Raw genomic sequence first — 16,288 nt, 5'->3', positions numbered from 1 at the left:
AAAGGTCACCAACCTGAAACGTTAACTATTTTTTCCACAGATGCTGCCTTGCCTGCTGAGTATTTCCAGCATTCTGGTTTTATTGTACATATACAGGCCTCATTGATTTTCTTTCCAACTGTAGCACCCCTACTGCTTCACGGACTGAGATCAACTAAGTCTGGTCTGTATGGCTCAAAGCTTCTCAGATTATCTTCAAACTTACAGAGCAGCCCCTAGTTCTGAACTGTCCCCAGTTTTGTGGACAATCCAACATGTAAAATATTTTTCATCACAAGGATGGCAAAAAGATTCTATTTGTTTTCAGGCTAACATAATTGTCAACGTTTTCCTATAAAGCTTGTTCAAAATCAGGTGTGTTACCCAATATATGTAACTGCACCCGTACTTTGGAACTCAGCTTCCAGTACACATGGCTAAGAGTTTCTCCTGTGTATGAGATGGGGCCACTGTCCTCATGAAAAAGCATTTTGCAAACTTTTTACTGAATATTTTCAAATATGTATCATTTCACCAACATCACAATGTAAAGTGGTTCGAAGAGACTTTATTAAAATTCTGTTTACCAAACTTGGCATAAAAGAGTATGTCATTTTTAGCCATCACCTGCAGCAAATAACAGGAAAATGTAATTTAACAGAGCTTATATCATTGTGGCATGTGGTTAAAAATAAGCATTCACTTAGCCTATGCACTTAAGTTGACGAGCTATGCCAACATTACTAAAATAAAATGTTAAAAATACAAGTTAAAGCAGGCCGAGCCATGACTTTACAAGGATGGTTTGGATGAAGGAGGTCCTTGACATATTTGATCTTATAGTTAAAGAATACTAATCCTGCCATTCTCCCATTATAGTTTATTTTAAAACATCCGCCTGAACAGCCAAGTGAGGTTCTTGGTTTTAATGTTATCACTGGAAGGTCAGCCCAGTTTATGTTCAATTCTGAGTTTGCAGCTTTGAACTTCCCACAGAAATCAGAATGTGGACAATTGAGCCAGCTGCAGAGTAGGGAATGTATATTGGACAGTCATAATAGTATTATAAATTTAATTGTTAATTGTGTTCTGTTGCAGCATTGGGCATGTCTATTTATTGTATTCAGGTATTTATAGCACAAAAACAGGACATTTTCTCAACAAGTCCATGGCAGAGTTTCTGCTCCACATGAGCCTCCTCCCATCATAGGAACATAGGAGCAGGAGTAGGCCATTCAGCCCATCGGGCTTGCTCTGCCATTCAATACAATCATGGCTGATCATCCACTTCAATTTATTGCCCTGCGTTCTGGTCTTACCTGCAAGTTGAAACATCCGCTCTGCATGTACCCTATCAAATCCTTTTGTAATCTGATATCAACAACTTACATTTATACAGCACCTTTAATGTCATAAAACATCACAAGGAACTTCATAGGAGTGTTAACAAACAAAAGTTGACACTGAACCATGCGATATTGGGACAGTTGACCAAGAGCTTAGTCAAAGAGGTAGCATAAGGAGCATCTTAATGGAGGAAAGAGAGGTAGAGTCAAAGATTTAGCGACGGGATTCCAGAGTTTGTGGCCTAGGAAGCAAAAAGCATGACTACCAATGATGGGACGATTAAAACAGGATGTGGAAGAGGCCAAAATTGGAGGAGTTCAAAGATGTCCGGAGGGCTATGGCACTAGAGGAGATTACGGACATAGGGAGGGACAAGGCCTTGGAGGGATTTGAAAACAAGAATAATTTTAAAATGGAGGCATTGCCAGATGGTCCTGTTTTGTACTTTCTCCAATGTTTCATATCTTTGCTATAATATAAAGTCACAGTATTCCAGGTGTGGTCTATTCAAGGTTGCAGACTTGAACTTGTGGTGTCCAAGAAAACTTGTAACAATTGTTATGTTCCCACCTGGTGACACTGAGGCAAAGTTAGTGTTACTCTTCCAGATCACACAACAAAGCTGCCCTGGGATACAAGGGCTTCTTCAGCATCTTCCAAGCTGCCAATGCATCCTGACCAGCATAGCTCCTGAAAACCAAGCAGAATCCTCTTTTGCGCATTTGCAACTCCACCCAAGTTCTCACATGTGCAGAATGGCTGATGGGGCCACTCACTATGGGAGAAAATCCATTTTCTCATCAGAATAACAATTTGCAATAATGTAGTATCAAAAAATTCTTTTATTTTCTATCACAACACTAATGAGTTTAAATTCGACATTTCTTTCAACCATGAATGAAAAGACCTCAGCTACATTTCCCATATTGACAGAAGCTGCAGTGTGTCATTTATTATAGCACCTTTAATGTAGTAAAACATCACAAGGAACTTCATGAGAATGTTAACAAACAAAGGTTGACACTGAACCACAAGATATTGGGACAGATGCTTCAAAGGCTTTGGTATCAGAATTTGCAAGGAAGCTGGCATATAAGCAGCAATGTTTTCATCCATTGTGACCCTTCAGCTGTTTGGCAGCCCCAGTGTGGCAGGTTATTGAGAAGAGGACTGCTCTGCTGAGGGAAGTGGAGTATTGCGCCGGCAGGCATATGTATGGTTCAAGTGCTCAGGAGAGCAGGGGATAAGATCGTTCTCAGGCAGGGACAGTGATAGAAAAGCTTCTAGAAACGATAATCCAGGACAAAATCAACAGTCACTTGGACAAACGTGGATTAATTAAGGAAAGACAACACAGATTTGTTAACTAATTTATTTGAGTTTTTTTGATGAGGGGAGGTGGTGGCATAGTGGTAATGTCACTAAACTAGTAATCCAGAGGCCCACACTAGTACTCTGGGGCCGAGTTCGAATCCCACCACAGCAGGTGGTGAAATTTGAATTCAATTAATAAATTTGGAATTAGTCTAATAGTGACCATTGTCAATTGTTGTAAAAACCCATCTAATGTCCTTTAGGGAAGGAAATCTGCTGTTCTTGCCTACATAGAAACATAGAAAATAGGAGCAGGAGTAGGCCCTTCCAGCCTGCACTGCCATTCAATACAATCATGGCTGATCATCCAAACTCAGTATCCTGTTCCCGCTTTCTCCCCATATCCCTTGATTCCTTTAGCCCTAAGAACTATATGTAACTCCTTCTTGAATATATTTAATGATTTGGGTTCAACTGCTTTCTGTGGTAGAGAATTCCACAGGTTCACTACTCTATGGGTGAAGAAATCCCTCCTCATCTCAGTCCTAAATGGCTTAGCCCTTATCCTTAGACTGTGACCCCTGGTCCTGGACTGCCCTTCCATCGGGAACATCCTTCCTGCATCTAGTCTGTCCAGTCCTGTTAGAATTTTGTAGGTTTCTATGAGATCCCCTCTCATTCTTCTAAACTCTAGCGAATACAAGCCTAATCAACCCAATCTCTCTTCATATGTCAGTCCCGCCATCCCAGGAATCAGTCTGGTGAACCTTCGCTGCACTCCCTCCATAGCAAGAACATCCTTCCTCAGATAAGGAGACCAAAACTGCACACAATACTCCAGATGTGGTCTCACCAAGGCCTTGTATAATTGCAGCAAGACATCCCTGCTCCTGTATTCGAATCCTCTCGCTATGAAGGCCAACATACCATTTGCCTTCTTAACTGCCTGCTATACCTGCATGCTTACTTTCGGCTACTGGTGCACAAGGACACCCAGGTCTCACTGCACCTCCCCCCCTTCCCAATCTATCGCCGTTCAGATAATAATCTGCCTTTCTGTTTTTGCCACCAAAGTGGATAACCTCACATTTATCCACATTATACTGCATCTGCCATATATGTGCCCACTCACTCAACCGGTCCAAATCACACTGGAGCTTCTCTGCATCCTCCTCACAGCTCACACTCCCACCGAGCTTTGTGTCATCTGCAAACTTGGATATATTACATTTAATTCCCTCATCTATATCATTAATATATAGTGAATAGCTGGGGTCCTAGCACTGATCCCTGCGGTACCCCACTAGTCACTGCCTGCCACTCGGAAAAAGACCCGTTTGTTCCTACTTTGTTTCCTGTCTGCCAACCAGTTCTCTATCCATGTCAGTACCTTACCCCCAATCCCATGCGCTTTAATTTTGCATGCTAATCTCTTATGTCGGTCTTTATCGAAAGCCTTCTGGAAGTCCAAATACACCACATCCACTGGTTCTCCTTTATCTATTATACTAATTACATCCTCAAAAAATTCCAGTCGATTGGTCCATCATGATTTCCCTTTCGTAAATCCATGTTGACTTTGACCGATCATGTCATTGTTTTCCAGGTGCTCTGCTATTACATCTTTTATAATGGACTCTAGCATTGTCCCCTCTACTGATGTCAGGCCAACATATCATTTAAAACTTTCCAAATTAAGGAAAGACCCAGCCAAATTGTACCAATTATTAACCCCCGAATGAGGGTATGAACCAGGTGTCTTTAAAATCAACAAATTAGAAGAACTAAATTCTTAAACACTATGAAGATATAAACAACATTCAAAACAGAAACAGGAAAGGTCGACCAACTATGGCCAACAAAAGTTAAAGACTGCATTAGGTCAAAGGAAGTGGCTTATAAGGTCACCAGAAAAAGTGGTAAGTCTGAGGATTGGGAGCAATTTAGAATCCAACAGAGGGCCAAGAAATTAAAAGAAAGGGAAAAGCATTTATGAATGCAAGCTAGCTAGAAACAAAAGTGGACTGTAAAAGCTTCTTTATGTATGTGAAAAGGAAAAGATTAGCAAGGATGAATGTGGGCCCATTGGAGGCGGAAACAGGAGAGTTTGTGGTGGAGAATGAGGAAATGGTGGAGACACTAAACAATTACTTTATGTCTATCTTCACGGAGGCAGACAGAAAATCTCACAGAAATACTAGGGAACCAAGGGACTTGTAAAAATTGGGAACTATCAATAAAGAGCTAGTACTTGAAAAATTAATTGGATGCAAAATAATAAATCCCCCGGACCAGATGAGTTACATCCTAGATTATTGAAGGAGGAGGCTATAGAGATAGTGAATGCATTGATGATTATCTTTCAAAATTCTATAGATTCTGGAAGGGTTCCTGCAGACTGGAAAGTAGCAAATGTAACTCCACTATTTAAGGAGGGAGCAAGAGAGAAAACGGAGAAGTACAGACCTGGTAGTTTAATGAGATAACTGGACACTTAGAAAATAATATGATTGGGCAGAGTCAACATGGATTTATGGAAGCAAAATCATGTTTGACAAACCTGTTGAGTTTTTTGAAGATGTTACTTGTAGCATAGATAAAGGAGAACCAGCAGATGGGGTATATTTGGATTTTCAGAGGCTTTTGAGGTTAGTAACACAGGAGGTTCGTAAACAAAATTAGATCATCTGGGATTGGGGGTAATTTACTGCTATAGATTGAGAATTGGTTAACAGACAGAAAGCAGAGGGTACGAATAAATGGGTCATTCTCAGGATGGCAGTTTGCTACCAGTGGGATACTGCAAGGATCAGGGCTTGGGCCACAGCTGTTCACAATCTATATAAATGATCAGAATGTGGGAACCAAACATAATATTTCCAAATTTGCTGATGACACAAAAATAGATGGGAACGTAAGTTGTGAGGAGGATGCAAGGAGGCTTCAAGGGGATTTGGACAGGCTAAGTGAATGGACAAAAACATGGCAGATGGAATATATTGTAAGTGTGAAGTGATCCATTTTGGTAGAAAATAAAAAGGCAGAGTATTTCTGAAATGGTGAGAGGTTGGGAAATGTTGATGTCCAAAGGGACCTGGGTGTCCTTGTTCATGAGTCACTAAAAGTTAGCATGCAGGTGCAACCAGCAATTAGGAAGGCAAATGGTATGTTGGCCTTCATTGCAAGGGGATTTGAGTACAAGAGAAAAGATGTCTTGCTACAATTATATAAAGCCTTGGTGAGACCGCATCTGGAGGATTGCGTAAAGTTTTGGTCTCCTTATCCAAGGAAGGATATACTTGCCACGGAGGGAGTGCAACAGAGGTTGAACCAGACTAAATCCTGGGATGGTGGGATTTTTAAAAATATATTCATTTCTGGGATGTGGGCTTCGCTGGCTAGGCCAGCATTTATTGCTCATCCCTAATTGCCATTGAGAAGGTGGTGATGAGCTGCCTTCTTGAACCGCTGCAGTCCATTTGGGGTAAGTACACCCACAGTGCTGTTAGGAAGGGAGTTCCGGGATTTTGACCAAGCAACAGTGAAGGAACGGCAAAATAGTTCCAAGTCCGGATGTTGTGTGGCTTGGAAGGGACCTTGCAGGTGATGGTGTTCCCATGTATCTGCTGCCTTATCCTTCTAGGTGGTAGATGTTGTGGGTTCAAAAGGTGCTGTCTAAGTAGCCTTGCTGAGTTGCTGCAGTGCATCTTGTAAATGGTACACACTGCTGCCACTGTGCATTGGTGGGGGAGGGAGTGAATGTTGAAGGTGGTGGATGGGGTGCCAATCAAGCAGGCTGCTTTGTCCTGGATGGTGTAAAGTTTCTCGAGTGTTGTTGGAGCTGCACCCATTCAGGCAAGTGGAGAGTATTCCATCACACTCCTGACTTGTGCCTTGTAGATGGTGGACATGCTTTGGGGAAGTCAGGAGGTGAGTTACTCGCAGCAGGATTCTTAGCCTCTGACATGCTCTTGTAGCCACGGTATTTATATGGCTATTCCAGTTCAGTTTTTGGTCAATAGTAACCTCCAGTTGTTGATAGTGGGGGATTCAGCTATCGTTACGCCATTAAATATCAAGGGGAGATGGTTAGATTCTCTCTTGTTGGAGATGGTCATTGCCTGGCACTGAAGTGGCATGTAACATTCGCACCACACATCAGCCCAAGCCTGGATATTGTCCAGGTCTTGCTGCATTTCTACACAGACTGCTTCAACATGAGGAGTCGTGAATGGTGAACATTGTGCAGTGAACATTCCCACTTCTGACTGAAGGAAGGTCATTGATGAAGCAGCTGAAGATGTTTGGGCCTAGGACACTACCCTGAGGAACTCCTGCAGTGATGTCCTGGAACTGAGATGATTGACCTCCAACAACCACAACCATCTTCGTTTGTGCTAGGTATGACTCCAACCAGGAATGTTTTCCCAGATTCCCATTGACTCCAGTTTTGCCAGGGCTCCTTGATGCCATACTCGGGTCAAATGCTGCCTTGATGTCAAGGGCAGTCACTCTCTTCTCACCTCTGGAGTTCAGCTCTTTTGTCCACATTTGAACCAAGACTGTAATGAGGTCTGGAGCTGAGTGGCCCTGGCGGGACCCAAACTGAGTGTCACTGAGCCAATTATTGCTAAGCAAGTGCCACTTAATAGCACTGTCGATGACACCTTCCATCACTTTACAGATGATTGAGAGTAGACTGATGCAGCGGTAATTGGCCGGGTTGGACTTGTCCTGCTGTGTGTATACAGGACATACCTGGGCAATTTTCCACAATGCCGGTTAGATGCCAGCGTTGTAGCTGTACTAGAACAGCTTGGCTAGGGGAACGGCAAGTTCTGGAGCACAGGTCTTCAGTACTATTGCCAGAATGTTATCAGGGTCCATGGTCTATGCAGTATCCAGTGCCTTCAGTCGTTTCTTGATATCACGCGGAGTGAATTGAATTGGCTGAAGACTGGCATCTGTGATACTGGGGACTTCAGGAGGAGGCTGAGATGGATCAATTCAGCACTTCTGGCTGAAGATTGTTGCAAATGCTTCAGCATTACCTGTTGCACTGATGTGCTGGGCTCCCCCATCTTTGAGAATGGGGATATTTGTGGAGCGTACTCCTCCAGTTAGTTGTTTAATTATCTACCACCATTCACAACTGGATGTGGCAGGACTACAGAGTTTAGATATGATCCATTGGTTATGGGATCGCTTAGCTCTGTCTATTGCATGCTGCTTATGCTGTTTGGCATGCAAGTAGCCCTGGGTTGTAGCTTCACCAGGCTGAAACTCATTTTGGGTATGCCTGGTGCTGCTCCTGGCATGCCCTCCTGCACTCTTCATTGAATCAGTCTTGGTCCCCCGGCTTGATAGTAATGGTAGAGTGGGGAATGTTCCGGGCCATGAGGTTACAGATTGTGGTTGAGTCCAATTCTGCTGCAGCTGATGGCCCACAGCGCCTCATGAATACCCAGTTTTGCATCGCTAGATCTGTTCGAAATCTATCCCATTTAGGACTGTTGTAATGCCGCACAACACGATGGAGGCTATCCTCAATGTGAAGATGGGACTTCATCTCCACAAGGACTGTGCGATGATCACTCCTACCAATACTGTCATGGACAGATGCATCTGCGGCAGGCAGATTGGTGAGGACGAGGTCAAGTATATTTTTCCTTCCTGTTGGTTCCCTCACCACCTGCCATAGATCCAGTCTAGCAGCTATGTCCTTTAGGACTCGGCCAGCTCAGTCAGTAGTGGTGCTACCGAGCCACTCGGTGATGGACATTGAAGCCCCCCACCCAGAGTACATTCTGCACCCTTGCAACCCTCAGTGCTTCCTCCAAGTGCTGTTCAACATGGAGGAGTACTGATTCCTCAGCTAAGGTGGGGGTGGTAGGTGGTAATCAGCAGGTTTCCTTGCCCATGTTTGACCTGATGTCATGAGACAATGGGGTCTGGAGTCGATGTTGAGAACTCCCAGGGCATCTCCCTCCCGACTGTATACCACTGTGCCACCACCTCAGCTGGGTCTGTCCTGCCGGTAGGACAGGACATACCCGGGGATGGTGATGTCAGTGTCTGGAACATTGTCAGTAAGGTATGATTCCGTGAGTATGACTATGTCAGGCTGCTGCTTGACTAGGCTGTGGGACAGCTCTCCTAACTTTGGCACAAGCCCCCAGATGTTCTTAAGGAGGACTTTGCAGGATCGACAGGGCTGGCTTTGCCATTGTCGTTTCCGGTGCCGAGGTTGATGCCGGGTGATCCGTCCGGTTTCATTCCTTGGATTGCCTTTGAGGAGAGTTTGAGGAAACTGGGCCTGTATTCTCTAGAGTTTCGAAGAATGAGAGGTGATCTCATTGAAACCTACAAAATTCTTCCAGGGTGTGACAGGTTAGACGTGGATAGGATGTTTCCAGAACCAGGGGACACAATCTCAGAGTAAGGGGCAGGCCATCTATGACTGAGATGAGGAGGAATTTCTTCACTCAGAGGATGGTGAATCTGTGGAATTCTCTGGACCTGAGGGCTGTGGAAGCTCAAACATTGAGTATGATCAACACAGAAATAGATAGATTTCTGGATACTAATGACATCAAGGGATATGGAGAAAGTGAGGAAAAATGGCAGAGGTAGATGATCAGCCATGATCAGATTGAATGGTGGAGCAGGTTCGACAGGCACAGTAACCTTCTCCTGTTCCTATTTCTTATGATCATTCTCTGTCAACTGCACAAAGGCCAGAAAGGTCAGGTCATTAAGAATGGAGCCCCTCAAACAGCTTCCTTATCTCCAATGATGTTAAGCAAGGGTGTGTTCCGGCATTTTCTCTACTTGCTTCAGTATGATGCTTCAAGAGGTAAGGGCAGGCTTGACAGAGGATATATAAATCCGCTTCCAAACAGATGGCAGTCTCTTCAACCTGCAACGACTACTTGGTACCAAAACCACAAAACTGCCTATTGTGAATCTTCTGTTTGCTGATGATTGTGCCCTTCTGGTACACAACGGAAGAGGCAATGCAGTTATAGTAAACTGTTTCTCTGAGGCAGCAAATGTCTTAGGCCTTACTATTAGCCTAAAGAAAACAGAAGTGCTGTACCAACCATGGCCCCTGAGGAAATTACAATCCACTGTAGATCAGCATTGACAGTAGCAACCTCCATGCAGTCGAGCAGTTAATCTAGATAGCATTATCTCCAACGATGTTTCTATTAGCAAGGACACAGACAATCGACTGTCAAAGGCCAACAGCTCCTTTTGGTTTTGCCAGACACGATTCGAAAGTATAGTGTAGGAGCGTTCCTTAACCAGGGCCTCACTATGGTTCCTGGGTTCTACCTTGACCAACTCCTGCACCTACTGCATTTCTTGGATGAGTTGTTGTTTCCTGGTGTGAGGTAAATATTGTGGACTCGGGGTGCCAGGTATTCACAAGCTGGTGTGAAGTGACACAAAGCATTAATAGACGCATTGAACTTCAATTCGATGACACCTTGCCGCAGGTTGCAAGACTATCTGGAAAATAAATTACAACTAGACATGGAGCTATAGTTTGAGAATCACAGAATCATAAAATGGTTACAGTTCAGAGGGGGGGCTTTCGGACCATTGTATCCATGCCAGCTCTCTGCAAGAGTAACTCAGCTAGTTCCACTCCCCTACTCTTTCTCAGTAGCCCTGCAAATTTCATAGGATAATTAGCCAATTCTCTTTTGAAATCCATGATACAATCTTCCTCTCAGGTAGTGCAGTCCAGATCCTAACTACTTACTGTGTAAAGGTTTGTCGTCATGTTGCCTTTGGTTCTTTTTCCATTCACCTTAAATCAGTGTCCCCTAGTTCTCAGCCCTTCCACCAATGGAAACCATTTCTCCCCCCCTCCCCCATCTACTCTGTCCAAACCCCTCATTATGAACACTTCCATCAAATCACCTCTCAACCTTCTCTTCTCCAAGTATAGCTTCAGCTTCTCCAATCTTTCCAGAGAACTGAAGTTCCTTATCCCTGGAACCATTTTCGTAAACTTTTTCTGCACCTTCTCCAATGCCTTCACATTCGTCCTAAAGTGTGGTGCTCAGAATTGGACAGGGGAGGTGATGGTTAGTGGTAATGTCACCAGACTAGTAACCCAGAACCCCAGCTAATGCTCTGGGGACATGGATTCGAATCCCACCACAGCAGATGATGGAATTTGAATTCAATTAATAAATCTGGAATTTAAAAAAACTAGTGGTGACCATGAAACTATTGTTGATATTGGTAAAAAAAACAAACCCATGTGGTTCACTAATGCCCTTCCTTTAGGGAAGGAAATCTGCCACCCTTACCTGGTCTGGCCTAAATGTGACGCCAGACCCACAGTAACATGGTTGACTCTTAAATGCCCTCTGAAATGGCCTAGCAAGCCACTCAGTTGTATCAAACCGCTACAGTCTAAGAAAAGGAATGAAACTGGACAGACCACACAGCATCGACCCGGGCACCAGAATCGAGAAAAGCTGTCAACCCTACAAAGACCTTCCGACAAACATCTGGGGGACTTGCGCCAAAATTGGGAGAGCTGTCTCACAAGTAACAGCCTGGCATAGTCATAGTCACAGAATCATACCTTGCAGACAATGTCACAGACACCACCATCACTGGGTATGCCCATCCCACCGGCAGGACAGACCCAGCAGAGGTGGCGGCACAGTCGTATACAGTTGGGAGGCAGTGGCCTTGGGTGTCCTCAACATGGGCAAGGAAACCACCTGATTACCACCTACCGCACTGCCCCTCCCCCCTCCACCCCACATGAATCAGTGCTTCTCCATGTTGAACACCAATTGGAAAAAGGGTGGTAAGGGCACAAAATATACTCTGGGTGGGGGATGTCAATGTCCATTAAGAGTGAGTCGGTAGCACCACTACTGACCAAGCCCTAAAGGACACAGCTGTTAAACTGGATCTGCCGCGGGCGGTGAGGGAACCAACAAGAGGGAAAAATATACTTGACCTCGTCCTCACCAATCTTTCTGTCGCAGATGCATCTGTCCATGACAGTACTGGTAAGAGTGACCACTGCACAGTCCTTGTGGAGACAAAATCCCATCCTCACACTGAGGGCACCCACCATCGTGTTGTGTGGCACTACCACCATGCTAAATGGGATAGATTTCAAACAGATCCAACAATGCAAAACTGGGCATCTATGAGGCACTGTGGCCCATCAGCATTAGCAGAATTGTATTCAACGTCAATCCAACGTCATGGCCCAGCACATCCCCCACTCTATCATTACCATCAAGCCAGGGGACCACCCGTGGTTCAATAAAGAGTGCAGGAGGACATGCCAGGAGCAGTGCCAGGCATACCTAAAAATGAGGTGTCATCCTGGTGAAGCTACAACACAGGACTACTTGCATGCCATGCTAGCAACATGCAGTAGACAGGGCTAAGTGATTCCACAACCAACGGATCATATCTAAGCTCTGCAGTCCTGTCACAGTCGTGAATGGTGGTGGACAATTAAACAACTAACAGGAGGAGGCGGCTCCACAGAAATCCCCATTCTCAACAATGGGAGAAGCCCAGCACATCAATGCAAAAGATAAAGCTCAAGCATTTGTATCCATCTTTAGCCAGAAGTGCCAAGTGGCTGATCCATCTCGGCCTCCTCCTGAGGACCCCAGCATCACAGATGCCAGTCTTCAGCCAATCCGATTTACTCCACATATCAAGAAATGGCTGATGGCACTGGATACTGCAAAGGCTATGGGCACTGACAACATTCCTGCAATAGTACTGAAGACTTGAGCTCCAGAACTAGCTGTGCCTCTAGCCAACTGTTCCAGTTCAGCTACAACACTGGCATCAACCCGACAATGTGGAAAATTGCCCAGGTAAATCCTGTGTACAAAAAGCAGGGCAAATCCAACCCGGCCAATTACTGCCTACTCTCGATCATCAGCAAAGTGATGGAAGGGGTCCTCGCCAGTGCTATCAAGCAGCACCTGCTCAGCTATAACCTGCTCACTAATGCTCAGTTTGGGCCACTCAGCTCCTGACTTTATCACAGCCTTGGTCCAAACAAGAGCTGAACTCCAGAGGTGAGGGGAGAGTGACAGCCCTTGACATCAAGGCAGCATTTGACCGTATATAAGGCATCAAGGAACCCAGCAAAACTGGAGTTAAATGAGATAAGAGCAAGTCAGAAGCTGGGAATTCTGCAGCGAGTAACTCACCCCCTGTCTCCCCAATGCCTGTCCACCATTTATAAGGCATAAGTCAGGAGTGTGATGGAATACTCTTCACTTGCCTGGATGGGTACAGCTCCAACACTCAAAAAGCTCAACACCATTCAGAACAAAGCACCTGCAAGATCAGCACCCCATCCACCACCCTCAACATTCACTCCCTTCACCACTGATGCACAGTGACAGCAGTGTGTACCATTGACAAGATGCACTGCAGCAACTCACCAAAGCTTCTTCAAGAGCACCTTCCAAACTGGCAACATCTACCACCTAGAAGGAAAAGGGCAGCAGATGCAGGGAACACCACTACTTGTAAGATTCCCTCCAAACCACACACTATGCAATTTCCTGTTGAAGTCATTGATTATCTCCACTTCCTTCCCCCTCATAAATAATCAATTCCAGGTCATTATCACCCGCTGCGCAAAAAAAATGCTTCCCCCTATTCCCTTTGCCTGTTTTACCCAAAACTTTCAACCTGTGTCCCCTAATTAGGGCCAATCAAGGATAGTAGTGGGAAGTTGTGTGTGGAATCAGAGGAGATAGGGGAAGCGTTAAATGAATATTTTTCGTCAGTATTTACAGTAGAGAAAGAAAATGTTGTCGAGGAGAATACTGAGATTCAGAATACTGAGATTCAGACTACTAGGCTAGATGGGATTGAGGTTCGCAAGGAGGAGGTGTTAGCAATTTTGGAAAGTGTGAAAATAGATAAGTCCCCTGGGCCAGATGGGATTTATCCTAGGATTCTCTGGGAAGCCAGGGAGGAGATTGCAGAGCCTTTGTCCTTGATCTTTATGTCATCATTGTCGACAGGAATAGTGCCGGAAGACTGGAGGATAGCAAATGTTGTCCCCTTGTTCAAGAAGGGGAGTAGAGACAGCCCTGGTAATTATAGACCTGTGAGCCTTACTTCGGTTGTGGGTAAAATGTTGGAAAAGGTTATAAGAGACAGGATTTATAATCATCTTGAAAAGAATAAGTTCATTTGCGATAGTCAGCACGGTTTTGTGAAGGGTAGGTCGTGCCTCACAAACCTTATTGAGTTTTTCGAGAAGGTGACCAAACAGGTGGATGAGGGTAAAGCAGTGGATGTGGTGTATATGGATTTCAGTAAGGCGTTTGATAAGGTTCCCCACGGTAGGCTATTGCAGAAAATACGGAAGTATGGGGTTGAAGGTGATTTAGAGCTTTGGATCAGAAATTGGCTAGCTGAAAGAAGGCAGAGGGTGGTGGTTGATGGCAAATGTTCATCCTGGAGTTTAGTTACTAGTGGTGTCTCGCAAGGATCTGTTTTGGGGCCACTACTGTTTGCCATTTTTATAAATGACCTGGAAGAGGGTGTAGAAGGGTGGGTTAGTAAATTTGCGGATGACACGAAGGTCGGTGGAGTTGTGGATAGTGCCGAAGGATGTTGTAGGGTACAGAGGGACATAGATAGGCTGCAGAGCTGGGCTGAGAGATGGCAAATGGAGTGTAATGTGGAAAAGTGTGAGGTGATTCAATTTGGAAGGAGTAACAGGAATGCAGAGTACTGGGCTAATGGGAAGATTCTTGGTAGTGTGGATGAACAGAGAGATCTTGGTGTCCAGGTACATAAATCCCTGAAAGTTGCTACCCAGGTTAATAGGGCTGTTAAGAAGGCATATGGTGTGTTAGCTTTTATTAGTAGGGGGATCGAGTTTCGGAGCCACGAGGTTATGCTGCAGCTGTACAAAACTCTGGTGAGACCGCACCTGGAGTATTGCGTGCAGTTCTGGTCACCGCGTTATAGGAAGGATGTGGAAGCTTTGGAAAGGGTGCAGAGGAGATTTACTAGGATGTTGCCTGGTATGGAGGGAAGGTCTTACGAGGAAAGGCTGAGGGACTTGAGGTTGTTTTCGTTGGAGAGAAGGAGGAGGAGAGGTGACTTAATAGAGACATATAAGATAATCAGAGGGTTAGATAGGGTGGATAGTGAGAGTCCTTTTCCTCGGATGGTGATGGCAAACACGAGGGGACATAGCTTTAAGTTGAGGGGTGATAGATATAGGACAGATGTTAGAGGTAGTTTCTTTACTCAGAGAGTAGTAGGGGCGTGGAACGCCCTGCCTGCAACAGTAGTAGACTCGCCAACTTTAAGGGCATTTAAGTGGTCATTGGATAGACATATGGATGAAAATGGAATAGTGTAGGTCAGATGGTTTCATCAGGTCGGTGCAACATCGAGGGCCGAAGGGCCTGTACTGCGCTGTAATGTTCTAATAAAAAAAAATTCTAATCTTTGTACCATTTGTTAATCAGAATAGTTTTTTCTTGTCTACCTTTTCTAAGCCTGCCATAATCTTGTACATTTCAATTAAATCTCCCCTCAATCACCTTTGTTCTAAAAACAGTTTTTCCAACCTAACCTTGCAAATAAAATCTCCATCCCTAGAACCATTCAGGTAAACCTCCTCGAGGGCCCTCAATTCCTCCTTATAGTGTGGTGACCAGAAATGGACACAGTGCTTCATTTGGGACCTAACCAGAGCTTTATAAAGGTTCAGCATAATTTCCCTGCTTTTGCACTATATTTATAAAGCCCAAGATGCCATAATGCTTTACCATTCTCTCAATATGTCCTGCCACCTTCAAAGATTGATGCACCTAAACTCCCAGGTCCCTATGTTCCTACACACTCTTTAGAAATGTACCATTAAGTATATATTGCCTCTCCCTATTCCATCTGCCAAAATGCACCACCTCACACGTCAGTATTAAATTCCATCTGTCACCTCTCTGCCTATTCTGCTAGCCTATGTCCTGTTGCAGGCGGTTCATATCGTCCTCAGTGTGTACCACACCTCCACGTTTGGTATAGTCAGCAAATGTTGAGATTTTACCCTGTATTTCACGATCCAAGTCATTTGTATATAGCAAAAAAGCAGCATTGATCCTTGGGGAACACCACTGTCTACCATAAGTGTCCATTGATATTTTCAATGGTTTCTAAAACCTTACCCACCACTGATGTTAAACTGACTGGCCTGTAGTTGCTAGGATTATCCTTACACCCTTGCTTGAATAAGGGTGTCACATTTGCCATTCTCCAATCCTCTGGCAACTACCCCGCATCCAGAGAAGATTGGAAGATTATGGCAAGCCCTTCCGCTATCTCCACTTCAACTAAATATTCAAAATTCTGAAAAAAAACAGCAATAAATCAAAGGTAACACTCCAGCAAATTTAATTCAAATTAACCTGCCACAAGCTGTTTTCTCAACTTCAGACGCCTTGAACGTGAGCCTACAACAGGAACGTTTTGAAAATGGCGCCCAGTTGAAACAGATGGGGCGCATGCTGACGTCATCCACCGGCGCGCGTCCGTTGACATCAGCAAACTCCGTTGATTCTGCGCATGCGTGTGACAATTGCCCGTTATGCGCCTGCCC

At 44.7% G+C, this 16,288-nt stretch overlaps 1 protein-coding gene across 1 annotated transcript in view; it reads right to left on the bottom strand.

The window, feature by feature from the left end:
- The window catches only part of trappc11 (trafficking protein particle complex subunit 11), a 104,311-nt gene extending 88,128 nt beyond the window's left edge, over positions 1-16,183 (bottom strand). The window contains exon 1 of the mRNA XM_068029360.1: positions 16,098-16,183. The gene's annotated coding sequence lies outside the window, so the exon portion shown is untranslated. The remainder of the gene's footprint in view (positions 1-16,097) is intronic.
- Between the last annotated feature and the right edge of the window lie 105 nt (positions 16,184-16,288).

The sequence above is a fragment of the Heterodontus francisci genome, chromosome 4 (genome assembly GCF_036365525.1).
Source record: "Heterodontus francisci isolate sHetFra1 chromosome 4, sHetFra1.hap1, whole genome shotgun sequence".
Taxonomy (NCBI): domain Eukaryota; kingdom Metazoa; phylum Chordata; class Chondrichthyes; order Heterodontiformes; family Heterodontidae; genus Heterodontus; species Heterodontus francisci.
The sequence above is the reverse complement of the archived record's forward strand: the minus strand, read 5'-3'. Positions and strand labels throughout refer to the sequence as shown.